At 37.6% G+C, this 18241-nt stretch overlaps 1 protein-coding gene across 14 annotated transcripts in view; it reads left to right on the top strand.

Annotated features, from left to right (window-relative positions):
- The window catches only part of LOC116582140 (G-protein coupled receptor-associated sorting protein 2), a 143443-nt gene that overhangs the window by 119967 nt on the left and 5235 nt on the right, over positions 1–18241 (top strand). For 3 of the 14 annotated variants that reach the window (XM_032329542.1, XM_032329545.1, XM_032329549.1), the window contains exon 1: positions 18143–18241. The exons of 8 other annotated variants lie outside the window; for them this stretch is intronic. The gene's annotated coding sequence lies outside the window, so the exon portion shown is untranslated. Of the gene's footprint in view, positions 1–18135 lie in introns of those variants that run through there. 3 more of the 14 variants (XM_032329548.1, XM_032329543.1, XM_032329547.1) reach the window with 3 other exon arrangements.

Consider the following 18241-nt stretch of genomic DNA (forward strand, 5'->3'; position numbering starts at 1 on the left):
ATGTAAGAGAGACAAACCTGTCAATGTAGAATGCTACCCCCAGAAAATGAGAGGGAAATAATAGTTACATGGATCTAGCTTTTGGATCTAAGTTTTAGGCTATAGGAAATATAGGGCATAAGATAACAAATGAAACAGTATCACGACTATTCAGTCAAATTAATAATGTAGGATATTATTCAAAGTAATGATCACAATTTCTTCAAAAAGTCAGTGTCTGGGAAAAAAGTCAAGAGGAGAAACTATTGTAGATTAAATGAAATTCAAGAAATATAACAACAAATGCATGTGTGATTCTTGATTGGAATCTGGTTTCTAAAACTGCTATAAACCACATTTTGGAACAACTGGGAAAATTTTAATGTAGAGTGGATCAGATATAGGGGATTATAGTTGATCTTACTGCTAGTGATAATGGTAGTTTGGTTATGTAGGAGAATGTTCTTTTTTAAAAATTATTTTTATTAACATATAATGTATTATTTGCCCCAGGGGTACAGGTCTGTGAATCATCAGGCTTACACATTTCACATTTCACATTTCACATTACACATTTCACGGCACTCACCATAGCACATACCCTCCCCAACTACCCTCTCCCTACCCTCCCAACCCCCAGCAACCCTCAGTTTGTTTTGTGAGACTAAGAGTCTCTTATGTTTTGTCTTCCTCCTGTCCTATTTTGTTTCATTTTTTCCTTCCCTGCCCCCCAAAGTCCCCCACTTTGCCTCTCAAATTCCTCATATCGGCGAGATCATATGATCTGATTGACTTATTTCTCTGACTTATTTCACTCAGCATAATACCCTCTAGTTCCATGCATGTCATTGCAAAAGGCAAGATTTAATTTCTTTAGATGGCTGCATAGTATTTCACTGTATGTATATACCATATCTTCTTTATCCATTCATCTGTTGATGAACATCTAGGTTCTTTCCATAGTTTGGCTATTGTGGACATTGCTGCTATAAACATTGAGGTGCACGTGCCCCTTCAAATCACTACATTTATATCTTTAGAGTAAATACCCAGTAGTGTGATTGCTGGGTCATAGGGTAGCTCTATTTTCAACTTTTTGAGGAACCTCCATACTGTTTTGCAGAGTGGCTGCACCAGTTTGCATTCCCACCAAGAGTGTGACAGTTCCCCTTTCTCTGCATCCTCACCAGCATCTGTTGTTTCCTGACTTCTTATTTTTTCATTTATTTATTTTCAGCATAACAGTATCATTATTTTTTCACCACACCTAGTGCTCCATGCAATCGTGCCCTCTATAATACCCACCACCTGGTACTCCGACCTCCCAACCCCCTGCCATTTCAAACCCCTCAGATTGTTTTTCAGAGTCCATAGTCTCTCATGATTCACCTCCCCTTCCAATTTACCCCAACCCCCTTCTCTCTAACTCCCCGTGTCCTCCATGCTTTTTGTTATGCTCCACAAATAAGTGAAACCATATGATAATTGACTCTCTCTGCTTGACTTATTTCACTCAGCATCTCTTCCAGTCCCGTCCATGTTGCTACAAAAGTTGGGTATTCGTCCTTTCTGATGGAGGCATAATACTCCATAGTGTATGTGGACCACATCTTCCTTATCCATTCATCCTGACTTCTTAATTTTAGCCATTCTGACTGGTGTGAGGTGGCATTGTGGTTTTGATTTGTATTTTCCTGATGCCGAGGGATATGGAGCACTTTTTCATGTGTCTGTTGGCCATCTAGACGTCTTCTTTGCGGAAATGTGTTCATGTCTTCTGCCCATTTCTTGATAGGATTATTTGTTCTTTGGGTGTTGAGTTTGCTGAGTTCTTTATAGATTTTGGATACTAGCCCTTTGTCTGATATGTCATTTGCAAATATCTTCTCCCATTCTGTCAGTTGTCTTTTGGTTTTGTTAACTGTTTCTTTTGCTGTGCAAAAGCTTTTGATCTTGATGAAGTCCCAGTAGTTCTTTTTTGCCCTTGCTTCCCTTGCCTTTGGTGATGTTTCTAGGAAGAAGTTACTGTGGCTGAGGTTGAAGAGGTTGCTGCCTGTGTTCTCCTCAAGGATTTTGATGGATTCCTTTCTCACATTGAGGTCTTTCATCCATTTTGAGTCTATTTTTGTGTGTGGTGTAAGGAAATGGTTCAGTTTTATTATTCTGCATGTGTACAGCCTTCTTTTTTTGCAGGAATTAACAAGCTACCTCTAAAATTTACAAGGAAATTCAAGGGATCCAGAATTGCCAAAACAAATTTTTAAAATAATGAAGTTGGAAGACCCACTATTAAATTTCAGTACTTACTATAAAGCTACAGTAATCAAGATTCTCTGTGTGTCTTGACACACATAAAGATAAAGATATATATATATATATATGACATATATACATATATATGAGATAGAGGTATGTATGTATCAATATTGAGATGCAATATATATATATACACATATGAGATGTATGTATGTAAGTATCAATATTGAGATGTGATATATATGTATATATTATATATACACATATATGTATATATACACATATGAGGTGTGTGTGTATGTGTATATATATACATATATATATATACACATATATATGTATATATATACATATATCAATACTAAATAGAATTGAAAGTCCAGAAATAAATCATCACATTTATTTAGTTGTAACAGTGGTGCTGGGACAACTGAGTAGGTGCATATAAAAGAAATAATTTTGACCCCCAGGGTCAATAATTTTGACCCTCACCTCATATATAAAAACTTGATCAAAAACTTACATATAAGACCTAAAACTATAAAACCCTTAGAGGAAAAAATAGGTATAATGCTTTGTGACCTTGGATTAGGCAATAGTTTGTCAAATATAATACCAAAAATACAACGAACAGAAGAATAGGAAAATAGGATATCATCAAACTTAGAACCTTTTGTGCTTCAAAAGACATAATTAAGTAAGTGAAAAGTGAACCCACAGAATGTTGTTTTACAAATCATTTATTTGGTAAGGGGCATGGATCTAGAATGTATAAAGAATGTTCCAGTTCAATAAGGACAACTCAATAAAAAGAGATAAATAACCCGATTATAAAATGGTCAAAGGATTTGGTTAGATGTTTCTCCAAGGAAGATATTAAAATGGCCAATAATCACATGAAAAGATGCTCAACATCATCAACCATCAGGAAAATGCAAACCAAAAATGTAAGAAGATGCTATTTCACATCCACTTGGATGACTATGATATAAAAGACAGTTAATAGTAAGTACTGTCAAGGATATGGAGATATTGGAATCCTCATGCATTACTGGTGGGAATGTAAAATGGTGCAGTTGCTTTGGTAAACGCCTGATAATTCTTCAAATGGTGGCCATATGTTCCAGCAATTCCACTCTTAGGAATACATCCACGAGAAATGGAAATGGAAATGAATACAAATATCCATGTAAAATGTCCACAAATGTTTGTAGCAGCATTGCTCATAGTACTGCTCATACTGCCATAGTAGCCAGTAAACGGAAACAACACAAATGCCCATTTAACTGATAAATTGGTAAATTAAATGTGGTATATTCATATAATGGGATAATGTTTAGTAACAAAACAATGAAATAGTGATACATGTTATAACATGATAAGTGAAAGAAGACAGCAACAAAGGACCACCAATTTTATGATTCCATTTATATGATTCATCCAGAACAGACCAAAGCAGATTAGTTGTTGCCTGTGGTTTGGGAACTGGGGCAATGGAGTCAGACAATTAAGAGCTGAAGGATAGATTCTTGGGGTAATGAAAACATTACAAAGTTGATTTTGATGAATTTACAACTCTTTGACTATATTAAAAGTTATTGAATTGTACACCTTAAATTTGTGAATTGTATGGCATATGAATTGTATCTCAATAAAGCTGTTGTAAAATACTATAAACAAGTAAAAATAGCATATAATGGAAACACTAGCTAGAATATAGGTGCAATTTATAGACTAGCTTTCAGATTTTACAAAGAAATAGTACAAATCAGTGGAGTGAATAACACAATGGAAAACTGGTGGTGCGTATTAAGGAGGGCATATATTGCATGGAGCACTGGGTGTGGTGCATAAATAATGAATCTTGGAACACTGAAAAAATTAAATTAAATTTTAAAAAAGAAAACTGAGTAAGCAAATAGTAAATAGTTCAGTTCACAGGAAGTTAACTGAATTTGCAATACTCAATGACAAGATTTGAGACTGTTTTTTGTTATTAGTGTTCACTAAGATTTCCTGCTGTTTAATTTCCCAAACACTTAGACCTGTACTTCCCCCACTCATTTTTTTAAAGGTTTTACTTATTTATTTGACAGAGCGAGACACAGTGAGAGAGGGAACACAAGCAGAGGGAGTGGGAGAGAGAGAAGCAGGCTTCCAGCCAAGCAGGAAGCCCGATGTGGGGTTCAGTCCCAGGACCCTGAATCATGACCTGAGCTAAAGGCAGATGCTCAATGACTGAGCCACCCAGGTGCCTCCACCACTAATTTTATTTTATTTTTTTTAAGATATATTTATTTATTTATTTGACAGACAGAGATCACAAGTAGGCAGAGAGGCAGACAGAGAGAGAGGAGGAAGCAGGCTCCCTGCTGAGCAGAGAGCCCGATGTGGGACTCGATCCCAGGACCCTGAGATCATGACCTGAGCCGAAGGCAGCAGCTTAACCCACTGAGCCACCCAGGCGCCCCACACCACTAATTTTAATTACAGCTTTGGCCACATACCTTGCTTTAATCAATAAAATGGAACAGAAAAATTTTTGTCAATTCTGGGGAGAAACTCTTGGGGGGCACTTTTAATAGTCATTATGATTTCTCATGATCTGTCTTCCTATTCCATGGTATCCAGTAATGTTCCATATAGTGACTATTTCATCAGTTTATTTTTTAAAGTTTTTATTTAAATTCCAGTTAGTTAACATACAGTGTAATATTAGTTTCAGGTATACAACATAGTGATTCAACACTACCATATAACAGCTGGTACTCATCACAAGTGCACTCCTTAATCCCTGTCACTTACTTAACCTATCCCCTCACCCACCTCCCCTCTGGTAACCATCAGTTTGTTCTTTATAGCTGACAGTTTGTTCCTTTGTTTGCCTCTTTCCCTGCCATGATCATTTGTTTTGTTTCTTAAGTTTCACATATGAGTGAAACGATATAGTATTTGTCTTTCTCTGACTGACTTATTTTGCCTAGCATAATAGTCTCTAGCTCCATCCATGTTGTTGCAAATGCCAAGATTTCATTCTTTTAAACTTCTTAAACTCACCACCCAAAAATACAGATATCAAGTCAAAAAAATTGGGAGAATAAATGAACAGACACTTGTCCAATGAAGACATACAAATGGCTAACAGGCACATGAAAAAATATTCATCATCATTAACCATCAGGGAAATCCAAATCAAACCACATTGAGATACCACCTTACACCAGTTAGAATGACCAAAATTAACAAGACATTAAACAACATGGGTTGGAGAGGATGTGGAGAAAGGGGAACTCTCTTATACTGTTGGTGGGAATGCAAGTTGGTGCATCCACTTTGGAAAACAGTGTGGAGATTCCTTAAGAAATTAAAAATATAGCTACTTTATGATTCAGCAATTGCACTACTGGGTATTTACCCCAAAGATGTAAATATAGGGAAAAGAAGGGCCATATGTACCCCATTGTTCATAGCACAGTGGCCACAGTTGCCAAACTGTGGAAAGGGTTGAGATTCCTTTCAACAGATGAATGGACAAAAAAGACGTGGTCCATATACACTATGGAGTATTATGCCTCCATCAGAAAGGATGAATACCCAACTTTTGCATCAACATGGATGGGACTGGAAGAGATTATGCTGAGTGAAATAAGTCAAGCAGAGAGTCAGTTATCATATTGTTTCACTTACTTGTGGAGCATAAGGAATAACATGGAGGACATTAGGAGAAGGAAGGGAAAAGTGAAGAGAGGGAAGTTAGAGGAGGAAACAAACCATTAGAGACTGTGGAGTCTGAGAAACAAACTGAGGCTTTTAGAGGGGAGGCTGGTGAGGGGATGGGTGAGCCTGATGGTGGGTATTGTGGAGGGCAAGTATTGCATGGAGCACTGGGTCCTCTACATAAACAATGACTCTTTGAACACGACATCAAAAACTAATGAAGAAGAAGTGAGTTAGGGGAAATTGGAGGGAGAGACAAACCATGAGAGACTGTGAACTCTGAGAAACAAAGTGAGAGTTTTGGAGAGGAGAGGGAGTAGGAGGTTGGGTGAGCCTGGTGGTAGGTGTTATGGAGGGCACATATTGCATGGAGCTCTGGGTGTGGTGCATAAACAATGAATTCTGGAACACTAAGGAAGATGTGGTCCATATACACTATGGAGTATTATGCTTCTATCAGAAAGGATGAATACCCAACTTTTGTAGCAACATGGATGGGACTGGAAGAGATTATGCTGAGTGAAATAAGTCAAGCAGAGAGAGTCAATTATCATATGGTTTCACTTATTTGTGGAGCATAACAAGTACCGTGGAGGACATGGGGAGATGGAGAGGAGAAGGGGGTTGAGGCAAATTGGAAGGGGAGGTGAACCATGAGAGACTATGGATTCTGAAAAACAACCTGAGGGTGTGGAAGGGGCGGGGGCTGGGAGGTTGGGGGAACAAGGTTGTGGGTATTAGGGAGGGCACGGATTGCATGGAGCACTGGGTGTGGTGCAAAAACAATGAATACTGTTATGCTGAAAGAAATTTTTAAAAATAGAAATGAAATAAAATAAATAAAAATTTAAAAAACTAATGATGCACTGTATGGTGATTAACATAAAACAATAAAAAATACATACATATATACATACATACAAATTTTTAAAAAAGATTTCACTCTTTTAGATGGTTGAGTAACATTCCATTGTGTGTGTGTATGTATATATATACATATAACATCTTCTTTATCCATTCATCAGTTGATGAACATTTGGACTCTTTTCATAATTTGGCTATAGTTGATCATGCTGCTATAACCATTGGGGTGCATGTATCTGACTGAATTAGTGTTTTTATATTCTTTGGGTAAATAAAAACCTAGTAGTGCAATTTTTGGATCTTAGAGTAGTTCTTTTTTTTTTTAAAGATTTTATTTATTTAGTTGACAGAGACAGAGAGAGATCACAAGTAAGCAGAGAAGCAGGCAGGGGTTGGTGGGGGTGGGGGGGAAGGCAGCCTCCCTGCCTAGCCACCCAGGCACCCCGGATCTTAGAGTAGTTCTATTTTTAACTTGTTGAGGGACCTCTGTACTGTTTTCCAAATGTTGGTAAGCAGAGCCCCCAGCCAACGTGTGTTGGGTATGTAGTGTGAACAAGAAATACATTTTTGTTGTTTTAAGTTACTGAAATTCAGGAAATATTTGTTACTGCAACATAATGCATCATGTCCTGATTGATAGGCTCATGCACAATTGTAGAAATACAAATCAAAATAATAGTATTCCAGTTTTTACCCATAATATTGACAAAAATAAAAGTTCATAATAGCCAATGCTGACAAGGTGTTTCTGAAATAGACACTTCCATTTATTGTTGGCATAGCATCTCCTGAGCTTGTCATAATTAACAAATTTTTGATACTCATGTACTTAAGTATCTTTTTTTCCCTATTATAAACAATTCTGTGATAAACATCCATGTGGCAAATTTCTGTTGCTAAATGGTACATTTCGCTTAGGTATTTTTATTTGTTTCAGTCCAGTTACAGTTTTTGCCCTCTTTCACTCAGCATAATCACCTGGGCAAATTCCAGAATATTTAATACAGACCTTGAAAATCTGTGCATTGTGTAGGTGTCTGTGTGTGCTGGTACCTGGATTACTTTTCTCACTTTTTCTGTTTCCATTAACACTTTTAGTGCACTCCCTCTGTGGTGTTTTTCTTCCCTACAGACATCCCATTGTTGAAGGGATAACAGGATTGCTGTACTTATAGCTAAATTGATTTGCACATCCTTAGCTCTTTCCTTACAGAATATTCCTAGGAGTAGGATTTCTAGCTCAACTTCTGTTAAATAACTCTTAGTTGTAAAAAAAAAAAAAATACAATTACCTTTTGTTACTTCCTTTACAGGGTCACAGTAACACTTATCCAGTGGTTAATTTGAGTATTTGAACAAGGAAGAGGGGGGCCTCCAGAGACTTAAGAAAAACTAACTATCAGTACATCTTCAAATAACATAAATATAAAAGTATTGTATCCAAAATTTTTGTTTCTGCTGCAATATATAAAGAGCTTGGAAGCCATCACTCCCAAACTTAAAGAAAAAAACTCAACAAACTGAAACACCAAGTTTCTAGGATAAACCTTAATGTGTGGAGAAACAGACAAATTCAGAATCATAGTTGAGATTTGCTTACCTAAAGTAGAATCCACTGGAGCCATAAACTGGTAGGAACACTTGAAAGGTAATTTTGATAAATTGCTATAAGCTGAGTGTGGACCAGTGGGAGAGTTAGGTATTCTGTATGTCATAGTCTTACATGGATTTTTGTGGGTAAACCTTAGATAGCTTTTGTGGATTTGACCTTCAGGAAAACAATTCAGTTCTCATAGAGAAGAGCCAAGAAATGTCCCCTCATAGATATAGCAAGAGAGGAAGAGTACCATCTGGAATATATTCACAGCATTCTCCATTAAAATTACTTACTCTGAATGGGAAAAGTCTAGAAGAGCATTACCTCACCTGGGGAAAGGCATTTTTTTTTTTTTCAGTTCTTGCCCCGTCTAACTTTCCTGTTTTGACATGGGAGGAAAAAAGGTAAGAAACACTTGTGAGGTCACAGACCAGATAAAAATACACAACCCTTGCTCACTGTAGACTTCCTATCTCACATAAAAGGGGAAAAAAATCCGAGAAACATTTGTGAAGGTCACAGTTAGGGACAAAAACTCACTACAACACTGAGACCTAATAATAGAACTATGGATTGTTTCCCATTTCCTCCACACCTTTCAATAAAGCTCATGTATAATAACAGCAGATTAAGCTGAAGGAAGTTACATCTTAGACTTTATTTAAGAAAAGTTTCTACCCTCATTGGCTGGTATGCAGTACTAGTATCCTGTAATTCTGGAGTGAGAAAGAAATTCAAAGGGTCACCTGTCTCACAGCTCCAGGAAGCAAGATACATACATTGTTTTTAAATGGTTTTCTGCTTTTCCTATTATGTGTCCAAAGTTGAATATGATATGCTCTCTCACAATAATTTAATATTTTCCTCTCACACCTTCATTAGGCAGTCCATTTCTACAATTGATCTAAGTGAAAGGGCCAAGAAGCAATGAGGCAGTCCATTTTTCATCTATCTCTCTCTTGGTTCAATATGTCAATTTCTGACGTTATGGAGACAAAACAGCTATGCTATATTCAGCTGATCATAACCCTCTTACTTACAGCTACTCGTTCTCTCCTCAGTTTTATTTTACTCCTATAAAAATCCCTTCTCTTTTAATCTCATTCATAGGTCCTTCACATCATTTTAATCAAAATATTTTAGGGCTTTCTATAGCAACATTTCCCAGTTTCATTAAATGAGGTTAAAAACGGGATACCCATTAACATCCTGCTGACCTACTGTTCAATGGGATAAAATTTTGGAAACACGGTTCATTGATGTTTGCACATTCCTCTTGAAATATTAAGATAACAGGGGTGCCTGGCTGGCTCAGTTGGTAAAGCATGTGACTCTTGATCTTGAGGTCACGGGTTCAAGTCCTAAATTGAGCATAGGGCTTACTTTAGCATATTTTCTAAATATTAAGATAAAAGCTAAATGTGATATCCTTGTTAAGTACATCATTTATATCACATATAGTATAAAGAAGCCTTCCCAGTTGCAGCAAGGTCATATTTCTGTAAAAAAAAAAAAAAGTCTCTAAGGAAACACAAAGATAACAGGGGATACAAATCAGAAAAAAATTTAGCCTCTGACATATATAGCTACAGCATATGTGCTGCCGAAGCGAGCACGATATATAGATACAGCAAACAGTATAATATACACAGTCTAACTTCTCTATCCATATAAACATAAAACCTCACACTAAAGGCCTATTTATATCAGTTTCCTTAACTCATATTGTCTTTTAACCAAACTTTCGAGGCATACCAAAAGCCAAAGTGCTGTGATGTGTGTAAACCTGGTAATTCACAGACCTGTACCCCTGGGGATAAAAATATATGTTTATAAAAAATAAAAATTAAAAAAAATGCAAAAACAAACAAACAAACAAACAAAAAACACTCTATCAAGAAATAGAGCAAAAACCAGATTTAGATATGGTAGAAATTTTGGAATTTTCATACCAGGATTGTAAAACAACTATGGTTAATATGCTAAGTGCTCTAATGGGAAAAGTAGAAAATATTCAAAAATGTATGGGTAATATAAGCACAGAGATAGAAACCCTAAGAAAAATTCAGAAGTTAATGCTAGAAATAAAAAACAGTGCAAAAGAAATGAAAACTGTCTTTGTTGGGTTCTACAGTAGACTGTACATGTCTGACAATAGAATCAATGTCCTTCAGAAAATGTCAATAGAATCTTCCAAAAGAGAATACAAAGAGATAAAGGAGGAAAAAGACTGAACAGAATATCCATGAGCTAGGGGACAATTACAAAAGAGGTAATATACATGCATTAGAAATACCAGAACAAGAGAAAAGAAAGGAACAGAGGAACTATTTGAAGTAATAGTGGTGGAGAACTTTCCAAAATTAATGGCACAGTCCAAACCACAGGTCTAGGAAGCTTAGAACACATAAATCAGGATAAAACCCAGAAAATACATACTTGTGCATATCATATTCAAGTGGAAGACTATCTGGGAACCTGGGTGGCTCAGTCAGTTAAGCGTCTGACTATTTATGCTCAGGTCCCAATCTTAGGGTCATGGGGTTGAGCCTCACATCAGGCTCTGCACTGGGTATAGAGCCTGCTTAAGATTCTCCCTCTCCAGGTATTATGCTTAGTGAAATAAGTCAATCGGAGAAAGACAACTATCATATGATCTCCCTGATATGAAAAAGTGGAGATGCAATGTGGGGGGGTTGGGGGTGTAGGAAAAGAAAAAATGAAAGAAGGTGGGATTGGGAGGGAGACAAACCATAAAAGACTCAATCTCAAAAAACAGACTGAGGGTTGCTGTGGGGAGGGGGGACAGGAGAGGGTGGTGGGGATATGGACATTGGGGAGGATATGTGCTATGATGAGTGATGTGAAATGTGTAAACCTGGCGATTCACAGAACTGTACCCCTGGGGATAAAAATACATGTATGTTTAAATAAATAAATAAATTTAATTAAAAAAAAAGATTCTTCCTCTCCCTCTCCCTCTACTCCTCCTCCCCTACTAGGGCAGAATATCAAAGACAAAGAGAAAATATTGAAAAAAATCCAGAGAAACAGATCACATTACTAATAGAGGGGCAGGGTAAGAATTTCATCAGATTTCTCTTCAGAAACCTTGCAAGCAAGAAAAGGGTGGAGTGAAATATTTAAAGTGTTGAAGGAAGAAAAAAAAGCACCAACATAGAATTCTGTATCAAGCAAAATTATTCTTCCAATATGAAGGAAAAATAAGGACATTTTCAGACAAAAAAAGATAGACAATTTGTCCCCTGTAGACCTGTGCTGCAGGGGATTGTAATCAAAATTCTTCAGAAGAAAGGGAAATAGTATAGGTCAGAAACTCAGAAACTCTCTTAGTTTTAAAAAGAGTATTGGAAAAGAAATAAATTAAGGTAAAATGAAATCTCTTTTTATTCTTAATTGATTTAACAGATAATAAATTGTTCAAAACAATATCAGCAGTATCTGTGGTGATTACAGCGTATTAGATAAGTCAAATGAATGACAGCAATGTTATGAGGGATGAGAGGGAGGAATTGGAAATACTCTATTATAATGTACATGTACTACCTGTGAAGCAGTATGGTGTTATTTGAAAGTGAACTTGGATATATTGTAAATGTATATTGCAAACCTAGGGCAACGACTAAAACAAAATAAAAACAGAAATATCATTGATACGCTAAGAGAGAAGATGATAAAATGCACAATTTAAAATAGGAAAGGCTGAAAAAGAGGAAAAAGAAAGAAAAGGCAACATAGAAAACAGTAACAAATATGTAGTTATTAATCCAACTATATCAATGATCACTTTAAACATCAATGGTCTAAATGCACCAATTGAAAGAGATTATCAGGGTAAGTTGAAAAAATAAGATCCTATTTACATGTAGTCTAAAGGAAACACACTTTAAATATAAAGATATGGATTAAAAATAAAGGGATGGAGAAAAAATACCATGCTAACATTAAACAAATGAAAGCTGGAGTAGATCTATTAATTTCAGACAAAGCAGAATTCAGAGCATGAAACATTACCAGGATAGGGAGGTATTACATAGTGACAAGAAGCTCAATTCTCAGAGAAGACATAACAATACTGCATATGCACCTAACAACGGAGTGCAGAAATACATGAGGCAAAACTGATAGAACTGCAAGGAAAAATAGACAAATCCACTATTACAGTTGAAGACTTCAATACCCCTGTATCAGTAATTGACAGATTCAGTAGGTATAAAATCAGTAAAAACTATTTCAAATTGAACAGCACCATCAATAAAAAGGATCTAATTAACATTTATAAAATACTTCATCCAAAACAGCTGAATACATTCTTCTCAAGCTCACATGGACATTCACCAAGGTAGACCATATCCTAGGACATAAAACACCTTAAAATTTTTTAAAAGAATAGATATCAAACTATGCTCTCAGATCACAATAAAATTAAATTAGAAATCAATTACAGAAAAATAACTGGAAAACCCTAAAATAACTGGAGATTAACCAACACACTTCTGAATAACATCCAGGTTAAAGAACTCTCAAGGGAAACTAAAATATTTTGAAAAAAAATTTATAAAAATATTATTTGTCAAAATTGTGGGATGCAGGAAAACAGTGTTTAGAGAGAAATTTATAGTACTGAATGAATATATTTTTAAAAAATAAAAGATCTAAACATCAATAATCGAAACTTCCACCTTAGACAACTAAAGAAAGAAGAGCAAATTAAAGCCAAAGTAATCAGAAGGAAAAAATACTAAAACTTAGAGCAGAAATCAATTATATGAAAATAGGAAGTCAATGGAGAAATTCAGTAAAGCAAAAAAAGTTGCTTCTCTAAAAGATTAATAACATTTGTAAGTCACTAGGCAATTTAAGTAAAAAGGGAAAAACACAAATTGCTAATACGAGAAATGTTTCTACAGACATTAAGGGATAATAAAGGAATAGTATGAGCAATCTTATCCAAATATTGATAGCATAGAAGTGCAACAATTCCTTAAAAGACATAATTTATCAAAACCAACACAAGTATAAATAGGTAATCTGCATAAACCTATAACTATTAAAGAAGTTGAATCAATGCTTAACAACCTTCCAAAAGAAAGAGCACTAGGCCCAGGTTCACTGATGAATCCTACAAAATATTTAAGGTATTAATCATACCAATTTTATCTAATCTCTCAAAGAAAATAGAAGCTGAGGAACTAATTCCCTCCCAAAATTCTGAGACTGGCATTACCCTAATACTAAAACCAGACAACTATCATTACAAAATGAGAAAAATATAGACAAATATATTTCAGGCAGATAGGTGTAAAGATCCTCACAAAATATTAGCCAATAAACCCCAGCAATGTATAAAAAGAATATACACTACAACCTAATAGAATGTATTTCAAGTATTCAAGACAGTTCAACTTTTGAAAATCAATTAATGTAATCAATCACATCAAAGGTTAAAGAAGAAAAATGATATGATCATGTCAACAGAGCAGATAAAGCATTTGGCAAAATTCCACGCCCATTCATGATAAAAACTCGAAAAACTAGGAATAGAAGAGAATTCTTTAAACTTAATAAGAAGTATCTACAAGAAATTTACAACTAACATAAGAATAAGATGCTTTCTGCTAAGATCAGGAACAAGGAAAGGATATCCCCACTCACCATTCTTGTTTAACATAGCACTTGAAGTCCTAATTAATGCAATGAGAGAAAAAAAGGAAATAAAGGTATACAGATGGGAAAGGAAGAATTAAAACTGTAGTTGTTCACAGATGACATGACTATCTTTGTAGAAAATCTCAAGTAATCAACAAAAAAGCCTGGAACTAACGAGCAACGATAGCAATTTTGCAGGATACCCAATTAATATAAAAATTTCAATTTTTTCCCATATATCAGCAATGAAAATTTGGAATTTGAAATTAAAAACTCAATACCATTTATATTAGCACCAAAGTGAAATATTTAGGTATAAATCTACAAAAATATGTACAAAATCTATGTGAGGAGAACTGTAAAACACCAATAAAAGAAGTCAAAGATCTAAATAAGTGGAAAGATATTCCATGAGCATGAATGGGGAGGCTCAATATTTTCAATATGTTAGTTCCCAAATTAATCTATAGATTCAATGCAATCCCACTCAAAATCCCTACAAGTTATTTTGTGGGTATCAGCAAACTGATTCTAAGGTTTATATGGAAAGGCAAAAGACCAAGAATAGCAAATACAATACTGAAGGAGAAAAAAGGCAGAGGACAGACATTACCTAACTTCAGTAATGTCCATAAAGCTACAGTGATCTAGACAGCATGGTATTGCTGAAAGAAAAGTCCAGTAGATCAATACAACAGAAGAAAGAGGCCAGAAATAGATCCACACAAATATAATCAACTAGTTGTTGACAAAAGAATAAAGATAATTCAGTGGGAAAACTACACTCTTTTCTATGAATAGTGATGAACCAACTGGTCACCTACATGCAAAAAAAAAAAAAAGAATCTAGACACAAATCTTAGCTCTTTCAAAAATATTAACTCAAGAGGGATCACAGAGGAAAATATAAAATGAAAACTATAAAACTCCTAGAAGCTGATCTAGATGACCCTGAGTTTCATGATGACTTTTTAGATACAATACAAAAAGTGTAATCCATGAATTACTGGTCCAAAGCAAGATGTATGCCACTGTGACAGTTCACATGCATGTTTGTGGAAAGTGGGGCATGGGGCTGGGGGCAGAGCTGTAGTTATGATGAATCAACACAGCTGCTTCTATATCACAGGCTTAACAATTGGAGGTTATTTGATTCTAAGATTTAGATTTCAGGAGCAAGTCAGGGTAACACAGATGCTAGTGCAGTCACTGGATATGGAACCATGGCTGCTGCAATCTGTTAGACTGGAATTCATTATAGGATGAATTAAATACTGCTTAGTAGTTAGACATAGATTAGTATCCTTTAATCTCTCTTTTTCCTTGCTTTCTGATTTTAAAGATGAAACTTAACCTATCAGAGCTTGTTTCCTTACCTGTTACATGAAGATAGTTGTAATATAGTTTGATAATATTCCATATTGCCCACTATTGTTGTAAGTTAATGCACATAAAGATCTTAAAATAGGGCCTTTCTCAGTTCAAGAAATGTTAATGAGTAATAGTGACTCTTCTTTTTTTTTTAAGATTTTATTTATTTATTTGACAGAGATCACAAGTAGACAGAGAGGCAGGCAGAGAGAGACAGAGAAGCAGGCTCCCTGCTGAGCAGAGAGCCTGATGTGGGACTACATCCCAGAACCCTGGGCTCATGACCTGAGCCAAAGGCAGAGGCTTTAACCCACTGAGCCACTCAGGTGCGATTTTTTTTTTTTAAATAATGACTGTTCTTTAAATGAATTCACAATAAATTGTTCAACAAGTATTTAAAAGTCTTACAGCAAAATCTGTCAGCTATTGGTAGACTCAACCATCTGTCAGAAAGATCTTGGAATCAAAATCTAGAATTATCAGAGAAGTTTGTGTTGGTGTGATTTTGAATATATCTGTAAACTTTAAGGATAAGAAATTGTGTAAGAAACTATAAGTAAATGTAGCCTCCACAAGAACAGAGATTTCTTTCATTTGTGTTTCTACTTTATCTCCAGTGCCTAGGATAAAAACGGTATTCATATGTATTTCTGGAATGAATGAAAGGCACCAGAGAATTTAAGAAAGTAAAAGAACAGTTCAAGGAGGCAAGGAGATTCACACACACCCACAGGTCCCAGCAGAGCTCAGACTCCCTTCTTTAAGGCTGGCATTCACCCAAGAGTGTATGCTGTGGAATAAAGAAAAAAAAATATCCACAGTTCAGCTAAAGCCATTTAAACAGCACAGCAAAAGTAGCCCTCCTCTGATAATTGACATCCATCGTCAGTCCAGATATTGTATAGAATCATCTCCAGATGGTTCTTTATCACTTAAATATTGCACAGCTGTAATAAGTATTTAAATATAAGTGAAACCTAAAGGAAAATATATGAACATTCACGGTAAGAATATAGTTCCTTTTCATCATCAAAACCATCAGTGATTTTCAGCAAATGGCGACTTTCTCTAAGATGAACCTAAAAGGCCATTGCAAAAGTCTCTTTTCTTTAGAAAACAGAGACAGGGGATTGCTGGAGAGGGTGGTTATAGGGGTAAGAGATGAGCCCCCAAATTGATCTTCCCAGGGGTTTAGGGCCAAGTAAAGTAAATCAAGGGGAATGGAATTTCAAGAAAAGATGGTGAGTAAATTTAGTTCCTACTGTTACTGTAACACATTACCATATTCTTGGCAGCTTAAAATAACACAAATGTATTAGCTTACAGCCTTGGATGTTGGGAACACAAAACGGACCTCACTGGTCTGAATTGAAGGTGATGGTCAGGCTTCATTTCTCTAAGGGACCCCGGGCAGAATCTGCTTCCTTGCCTATTCCAGCTTCTGGATGATTGAGGGACATTTATTCCGCCTATCATAGTGAAAGTGCCAGCACTTCACCTGGGCCCCAGCAGGTTCATGCTCAACCACAGTCGTGCTTAAACGCGTTGCTCTGTTTGCCCCGTGGATCACAGAAAGGAAGGGCTCAAGACTAGAGGAAGGATGTAGGGGTAAAGGAATCTTGAAGATTCAAGAACCCGCAAGCTCTGTCCTGGGGAAGTAGGTACATGATGGGGCCTTCTTCCAAAGAATGGCTGGGGAAACTAGACAGGCGTGTATGGCAGGAGGCTGAGATCCAAGCTGGTTCTAACCCCTGACCACATCTCCACACGGCCAAATATCATGAGAGCATGGATGTGACTGCGAGAGAAGACTTAATAGGACAGTTGAAGAGGAGCTAGGAGCCGCCCGACCCCTGGCCATAGGGGCAACAGACAGGAAAGAGCCTAGGACCCAGGGCGGGTCCTGACAAGGAAAAAAGGCCCTCCTTCTTGGGCAACTGTGGGGACTGCAAAACGGCAAAGCATGCTACCAGTTTAAATGAGCTGGGAAACAGCAGCGTGGCAGAAAGAATGGGCGCAGAGCAGGGGTTGGTTTTCTCAGGGTCAAGGTGTAGGTCTGCCTTCCTTTAGAAAAGGCGCGGTGGTGAGGCCTCCGTGGGGGTCCTCCCCGCCCTCCTCCCTTCGGTGGCCCCGCGAAGCAATGAAGGAAGAAAGTGAGAGGGCCATCCACCCCAGAACCTCCAGGATGGTCGGGCCTTAGGCCGCCTCTCCTCGCAGCCCGCTGTCCTGACAGCCCCTGGCCCACCCGCCTCCAATTAGGATGGTGGACGGAAGTGGGGACAGGGAGGCGGACAGACACTGAGCCGCCGGGGGGTTCTCACACACCGAGGGGCGGTTGATATCCATCCGCCGCTGTTCGCCACACACCTTCCCTCCCCGCCGCCCCCGACCTCTGGATCCCAGCCCCCACCGCCAACCGTCCCCGGGTCCCATAGGTTGCAGTGCCAGCAACGAGGGGGTGGTCGCCCGCGGAGGTCTGCAGAGGCGGGCTGTCGTGAGCCCGCCCCTTAGGCTCGGGCTCCTCCTGGCCCCGCCCCCTCTGGGTCGGAACTAGGGTGGGCCGGGGAGGGGGCGTCGAGCCCGTTCGCGCCGTATCCCTCCGCCCCCCTTCCCGACACCCTCGCCGCGAGCGTTTCGTGCCGCATCCTGCGCAGCCCCTGCCCAGTTTGGTGCAGCAGCGCGGGGGGCGGGACGCCTCTTTGCGATTCTGGCCGCACGCAAGGCGGTGGGAATCCGAGTGCAGAGCTCCGAGAGGAGGGGGAGGCCGACGACTTGCACCTTGAGCCT

This window comes from Mustela erminea, chromosome X (genome assembly GCF_009829155.1).
Source record: "Mustela erminea isolate mMusErm1 chromosome X, mMusErm1.Pri, whole genome shotgun sequence".
NCBI lineage: Eukaryota > Metazoa > Chordata > Mammalia > Carnivora > Mustelidae > Mustela > Mustela erminea.